This window comes from Denticeps clupeoides, chromosome 16 (genome assembly GCF_900700375.1).
Source record: "Denticeps clupeoides chromosome 16, fDenClu1.1, whole genome shotgun sequence".
NCBI classification, from domain to species: Eukaryota; Metazoa; Chordata; class Actinopteri; order Clupeiformes; family Denticipitidae; genus Denticeps; species Denticeps clupeoides.
In genome coordinates, this window is record NC_041722.1 from 15,258,898 (window position 1) to 15,267,022 (window position 8,125).

Below are 8,125 nucleotides of genomic sequence, written 5' to 3' on the forward strand. Positions count from 1 at the left end.
TACTTCATGTGAATCACTTAAAAAAATTATCATCCTTTCTATCACTGGAAATAAAAAATCCTGAAATCATTGGATGTGTAAAGTATGCATGACCATTGTCTGAAAATAATGTTGTCTGTGATTTTCATACTATAGACATGAACCCTCTAGAAGTCAAAAAAAGATCCAATATAATGATGTATAAATATTTTAATTACTTTGCCATAAATTACTATGCCATGACAACCAGCCATGCACAACTGGATAAACTTGTAATTAGAAAAATTATATCAAAATGCAAAGGTCACTCAATTAAAGAAAATGTATATGAGTGCACTAATTTACATTGTCATTGTGATACACTGCAGCACAGCACACACAATGAAATGTGTCCTCTGCTTTTAACCATCACCCTTGGTGAGCAGTGGGTAGCCAGGACAGGCGCCCGGGAAGCAGTGTGTGGGGACGGTGCTTTGCTCAGTGGCACCTCAATGGCACCTTGGTGGATTGGGATTTGAACTGGCAACCTTCTGATTACGGGGCCACTTCCTTAACCGCTAGGCCACCACTGCCCCTAATTGCACTGATGTATTGCTGTCAGTGTGGGTCTGTTGGAAGAATGTGATTGTGTGATGCCACAGATCCAGTTCACTGAACACAGCACACAAATGACAACACAGAACAGAACAAAAAGAACATGATGTGAACAAGCGCTCACCTAATATTGAGCAGCTGTCCACTTGGTTGTTGGTGGTGTTAAGGGCAGAATGAGAAAATATGTCTGAGAAAAGACAGGACAAGAGGACAGGCCAAACTCAGACTGAGTGTGCTCTGGACATCAGCGCGTTCAGTGGGAATACACACCAAACAGTGAAACCATTCCATACCTGATGAAGACAGAATTCCTTGGAGCAGCAGGCAATTACAAACATTTGATGGTAAATCACAAATTCAATGGCATCTGCAAGAAAAAAACACACACTTCAGATGTAGCTTCAGCACTTTAAAAAAGTTCCATCTGTGGTCTAGCAGTTGGTGATGCTGCTAGACAATGGCATTCATCAGACAGGTGGAGCTTTATTGGTGGAAAAGCAGAATTATGTCTCAATGTCGGAACTAAATGTGGTCTAATTAAACTATTTCAGAAGGTAGGCACTCATATATTAGGCACTCATAGGCACTCGAGCAACTACAGTATAGGAAGCATGTGGAACAGGTGGTCTTGTTAAGAGATGGTGCATGTGGGATATGAATAAAGGTTGCCATATGGGGATTTTGTAGTTTATAAAGGCTGACACCTTACTTAGACACGGCAGGTTAGACAAACCCGCCCAAGCATTTCAGGCCACGCCACAGTGGGTGGCAATGCCACTGCAAATGCCCCCATGCCCTTACACAGTTGGTTCTTCTCACAGCCAGCCTGTGCCAAATTCTTCAGACGCACTGATCCATGAAAGTGACACTCTGCATTTCTAACATTAGTTTACACCAGTAACAGTGCACTGTTTGGGGGTTAGGGGACATTTTGTTAATGACTAGTTGTAATCAACATAAAATAAATGAAAATGTTGATGACAATCCCTCCACATAGCCAGCTCTTTCTCCATGAATAGGGTATTCTGATTGGTATAAATCATAAACTGACATAGATTAAGCCTGATCTGAGACCTTAATAATGCAGAAAAATCACATCACAATCACATTTCTGCATTGTTGTGTTAAAATATTCGCTTTGTCACCACCCTTGTGTCATGTCATAGTTCACAGGACCTGCAAATAAAAATGCGTCTGGTCAAGAACCACATTACACATACAGCACACAATACTGGGCCCAAGGACCTCAATCTCTATACCCCAATTATGTAAATCACAGTATTTCATCAATAAGAGAAAAATCTGTATTTGGTCACAGCTAATCGCTGTGTGTGAACATGGCCAAAGACACTCAATGACTTGACAGCTAAAAAACTGGTTGAGCTGTCAATGAGCTACATGCTTTGAGAGTGCAGGACAATTTGTAATAATGTTCAATTTTTATTTGTATGTGACAATAAAAAGAAGGGACCTCACAGTGGCAATAAGCCATGGCAGAGAGTTCTGGAAACTGAGAAAAATACAGCTTTGGCCGTACAGGGAGTGCAGAATTATTAGGCAAGTTGTATTTTTGAGGAATAATTTTATTATTGAACAACCATGTTCTCAATGAACCCATTAATATCTAAACTCATTAATATCTAAGCTGAATGTTTTTGGAAGTAGTTTTTAGTTTGTTTTTATTTTTTAGCTATTTTAGGGGGATATCTGTGTGTGCAGGTGACTGTGCATAATTATTAGGCAACTTAACAAAAAAAAAATATATATATATATATATATATATATATATATACCCATTTCAATTATTTATTTTTACCAGTGAAACCAATATAACATTCACAAATATACATTTCTGACATTCAAAAACAAATCAGTGACCAATATAGCCACCTTTCTTTGCAAGGACACTCAAAAGCCTGCCATCCATGGATTCTGTCAGTGTTTTGATCTGTTCACCATCAACATTGCGTGCAGCACCAACCACAGCCTCCCAGACAATGTTCAGAGAGGTGTACTGTTTTCCCTCCTTGTAAATCTCACATTTGATGGACCACAGGTTCTCAATGGGGTTCAGATCAGGTGAACAAGGAGGCCATGTCATTAGTTTCTTCTTTTATACCCTTTCTTGCCAGCCACGCTGTGGAGTACTTGGATGCGTGTGATGGAGCATTGTCTTGCATGGAAAATAATGTTTTTCTTGAAGGATGCAGACTCCTTCCTGTACCACTGCTTGAAGAAGGTGTCTTCCAGAAACTGGCAGTAGGACTGGGAGTTGAGCTTGACTCCATCCTCAACCCGAAAAGGCCCCACAAGCTCATCTTTGATGATACCAGCCCAAACCAGTACTCCACCTCCACCTTGCTGGCGTCTGAGTCGGACTGGAGCTCTCTCCCCTTTACCAATCCAGCCACGGGCCCATCCATCTGGCCCATCAAGACTCACTCTCATTTCATCAGTCCATAAAACCTTAGAAAAATCAGTCTTGAGATATTTCTTGGCCCAGTCTTGATGTTTCAGCTTGTGTGTCTTGTTCAGCTTTTCTTACCTTGGCCATGTCTCTGAGTATTGCACACCTTGTGCATTTGGGCATTCCAGTGATGTTGCAGCTCTGAAATATGGCCAAACTGGTGGCAAGTGGCATCTTGGCAGCTGCACGCTTGACTTAACTCAGTTCATGGGCAGTTATTTTGCGCCTTGGCTTCTTGCGACCCTGTTGACTATTTTGAATGAAACGCTTGATTGTTCGATGATCAAGCTTCAGAAGCTTTGCAATTTTAAGAATGCTGCATCCCTCTGCAAGATATCTCACTATTTTTTACTTTTCTGAGCCTGTCAAGTCCTTCTTTTGACCCATTTTGCCAAAGGAAAGGAAGTTGCCTAATAATTATGCACACCTGATATAGGGTGTTGATGTCATTAGACCACACCCCTTCTCATTACATCACATCACCTATTATGCTTAATTGGTAGTAGGCTTTCAAGCCTATACAGCTTGGAGTAAGACAACATGCATGAAGAGGATGATGTGGACAAAATACTCATTTGCCTAATAATTCTGCACTCCCTGTATTTGGAGTATTCATGCCTGTGTAATGTGTGTGTGTGCTAGCACACAAACAACCTTTACATCACTTTTTTGTAGGTCATTTTTGGCCATTCTTGTGTCACTTTAGAATTTTTTTTCTTTTTTTCAGGAAAGACCATCATTTTGGGGACCCAACCAACAATTTTGGGGTAAAAAAAAAATTACATTGTGCCATATGTACAGTATGATCAGTTGTGTAGTTCACTATAACTGAAGATATCAGCAAACACAAGCAATGTCAGTGATCACAAAATGATCATAATTGCGTTCTCCAGGATGACGATGCCCCACCGGACATGAGTGTCACTCAGTGGCTTGATGAGCTTGATGAGCACAAGTTAGGTGTCTCAAAATATAAACCTGGAAGACTCACACCTCTAGGAAGTGCAACTTCTTCTTACTGCCACATAGTTTGAATTTAGTTGATTCGCAAGTAATAGAGCAGGGAAAAAGCTAAACTGTGCAAGGCTGGTGGAACAGGGTTGGAAAATCATATGAACTGGATCTCAAAACACAAATGTGGCTTAAAATAAAATTGCATTTATCAAGACAAATTGGACCATCGTTGTAACTTTAATTGAAATCTGGTGGAGCCCACAGCGCATAGACGAGTTTGAGGAACACCAGCCATGCAAGATTGACCTCCTCCCCAAACAAGGATCCCATTATCACACATTTTACAGCACAATCCGTCCAGGGAGCTTCTGTAATATTGTTGAGATGTGTGAAGAACAATGTGCCGAGTAATTACAGATATGGATTTTCCAATTACATTTTCTAAAAAGCATGACATGAGATTTTCTGTTGAATGGGTGCCAGCCAAAGGGCCTACAGTTTTCAGTCATTCACACCCATCTGATTACAGCAGTGGTTTTGCCATAATGGGTATTTTTATTATAGCAAAATCCCTTTCATAATAAACTCAGAAATGGCCGTCTCATCCTTGCCAGAGCAAAAACTATTGTAGTTCAGAGCTACATCAATCCATCAGTATGAAATGCTGCTGCACCTTCTGCATTAAGGCTGCTTTGTCCTTGGTAGTAATTAAATTTCTCAGGATTCATTTCCTATTCTGTTATTGGAGTTAGTAGCCAGATGATTTAGCAGACGATATGAAGGCTACATTCAGTACAGACACAGATTAAAAGTCTGATACGAATAGCCTGTGATTGCTTCTCCTTCATTTTGACCTGCCCTCGTTCTAAAAAGGATGTGAGCTTTCGGAGTCAGACTCCATTAAATCAAATTATAAATGAGGTAAACCCTAATCCTGGGCTTTTACTGTGGTTTCAAATGGAAATGCCCAAACACTTGGGATTAAAACCTTCAGATGGCTGGAATGTTGCCTTATCCATGCTGGATACGTAATGGCCAGTTTGTCTTTATTTATGTCCTCACTTTAAATTCAGCAGAGGTAAGATACCCAGTGAGGTCATTATACAGCACAGTTCATGAAATGCAGATATGCAATAAATAAACTACCCAAAGCTATTGCAACCAGATCCCATGACCAAACACATTAATCGGAACAATCTGAAGATACAAATGCACGGACTCCAGCCACCCCTCCCCCATTACTCTGCTGCAGTCACATAAAGAGGGCAATCCTGTAGATCTTGGCATTAACATCGGGGCTAGAGATTAGTGTGTCATGAGGTCTGATTAGGGAGATGGGAGCAGCAGGGTCACGTTGAGGGTACAATGTCCTTTTATAGTAGCAGGATGCTATTTATTATATTTTTTTAAAACCCGCTTGTATTTTATTACTACTACTATGACTGGAATCTGTTGTTAGCTATCAGTGCAGAACGTGTTTTTTTTTGTTGTTTTTTTTCTGTGTTTTTATTCTACCGGATTTGCTCCCGGCTGCCAGTCCGTCACACTGTGACCATTCCAAAAATAGAAAAGGGCTTGCTTCCCATCCGAATTGTGGGTATGTTTGGAATAATTTTGTTGGCCCGAAGTGGTTCTTTCAGAAACAGAATCAGACTCCTCGGATGTGGTGGCCATCGCCAGCACCTGGTGGGCATGGGATGTGTTGGGCATTGCCAGCACCTGGACTTGCGTTAACTGAGGGCTCAGTGAAAGGTAGCAGCTTTCCTTTGTTTGCGAACGGCCAGGGAATTTCTCGCTGAAATTTTTTCGCATGTGGCCTGAGCCGTTCTCCGCTGGCGAGCCACAGGGAGTTGGATTGTTCTTGTAATTGGAGGTTTTTGATGTACCCAGTCTACAACGGCCTCTGCTCATTTCCAGAGTAAACTCCATCAATGTGACACTGTGACGACGCACTCAGTTCACCGCTTAGTGAATCGAGTGGCAGTCTAACGTGGATCGGATTCTGTCTCCATTTCCTGATTCCTTTTCAATGCCCAAGGTGCCTATTCATCTTCCCGTCATTAAATAGATCCCAAGGCTGCTCGTAAGAGATGATGCTCTGCGAGGTCTCAGACTTGGCTATACCACAAAAGGATATTAAGACACATCTGAATTGCCTATATGTCACCACTGATCTTTTGTGGATACGAAATCGAACAGAACCTATAGCATTAAAGTGGATTTAACGATAACATTGTGCTGATACTGTCTCGCTTACACACCAGCTAGGCATATTCAGCCAGCTTTTGTCTGAGTCATATGATCGAGGGCCGAAACCCCCAGCACACATGCTAATCCATCCTAACCCAGCCTGGATAAACAATAAGGTGGTGTGCATCCATATCTATGGCCGTGGGGTGCAATCCTACGTCACAAACCCAGTTCCTCCAACCTGCCCCACCATCGAATGAGAGCAGATGGATGCACAGCACAGCAGAGGTACCTTGCATGGGCTTTGAATTATTCAGTAGGAAGAGGAGGGGAATGAACAACAATTCGGATTGTTTGTCTTGCAGTCTTAGCCCCCTCAGGCTGAAAGCTCACAGGCAAGGTCTTAGAGGAGAGGGGGATTTTACACGTAGGTTCTGCCCCATTGGGATATTAGGATGCCGGGGATAATGAGTGACATGCTGCACAGTCCTGATACTCAGTATTGCTTTAACTCTTATGTTCCCACAGTTACAATACAAGCCAGCCAAATGATGCATGTGAGTGTATTATGCATTCAGTGATTTACTTTGATGTATTTTTAGAACCCCTGCAACAAGGAGACATTCATGTTGCACACGTCAGAGGGCCCTGCATTATATTTAAACAGGGCAACAGAAGGCAAGAACAAGGATGGGACACTGAGGCAGACAGGAGCAGGAACATACATGGTTATATGTTGCTGAACATATATCTCTGCCTGGTTATACTGCAGGTGTGACACGAATATGTGACACTGACACTGTAGAACAAAATGGCGTCAATGCTAACAACTGACTGTGAGAGTTGCGATTCACGCACCCAAGAGCTTAAAAGGGCCAGTTGTGTCCTAAAGAAGCGGAGCCGTAAACGGAAGGTTGCCGGTTCAAATCCCGAACTTCCAAGTTGCCACTGATGTGCCACTGATCAAAATATGTCCCCACCCACTGCTCCCTGGGTGCTTGTCATGCCTGCCTACTGCTCACCTAGGTGATGGGTTAAAGGCAGAGACTCATTTCATTGTGTGCACCTTTGTATTCTTTTTTTTATTTTTACAATCATTAAATGCAAAATTAAAGACCCTACAGTTGACACCCCCACACTTGAGTCAGTTTTATGCTTTTGTAAAACATTTAGGCTCTCCAAATCAGCAAACTTTTCTTTGAGGAATCTGACTCATGACCCATTCAGTTAGAAGGACAGTCCCCCTGGACACAAGGTTACGCGTCTTGCTCAGGCACACAATGGTAGTAAGTGGGGTTTGAAAATATGGCTGTGTTGTCTTCTGGTTCATACCACGAGGCTACCATGACACTATGCTCCCTTAATGTGGCAGCTGCAAGATATGTTTTTCGTATGAACATAATTTTGATCCACGTAAGCAAATTTTTGGAAAACTCACCGGGACATGGCCGAGACCTTGGTTTGACACCTGGGCCTTCAAGTTGTTCTCTCGGTTCCCTCCTCGGTGTACACTTGGGGTACTGACTTCCTCCCGCAGCTTAAAGAGCTTCCATTTGGAAGGCTGGCGAACGCGTTCCTCGATGTTTGTATGCACATGCTTGAGCAGTGGCCCTGGCCTGTTAAAGACGGTGTAAAATGGATTAGATACATGGTGAAGTTTAAGCCCCTGAATGGTAAAACATACAATAGCAATTCAGCATGGAGAGAGGGTGCCCTGAACTAATAAACCTTTGTGCTTCCTGTAGATATTGCGGTTATTTCGAGGTGTGGGTCAGGATGCTAATTAAACAAAAAAGAAAATCTGAAGGCTGTTGACGATTGAGGGAGCTTTTCAAATCTACTGTGCATTCATCCAAATATAGAGTAAAAAAGCATCTGCTGAAAACACATTAAACAGTAGTAAAAAGCTAAGTGTGAAGGGCATAACTAAGCCGTCATATA

The 8,125-nt window shown here is 42.1% G+C and overlaps 1 long non-coding RNA gene across 1 annotated transcript; it reads right to left on the bottom strand.

Moving 5' to 3' along the window:
* Positions 1-712: 712 nt before the first annotated feature.
* Positions 713-7,733, bottom strand: LOC114765532 (uncharacterized). The gene is made up of 3 exons (XR_003742671.1): positions 7,623-7,733; positions 867-940; positions 713-760 (listed from the first exon to the last, which is right to left on the bottom strand). It is a non-coding gene; the product is annotated as an uncharacterized LOC114765532 (long non-coding RNA).
* Positions 7,734-8,125: the final 392 nt, after the last annotated feature.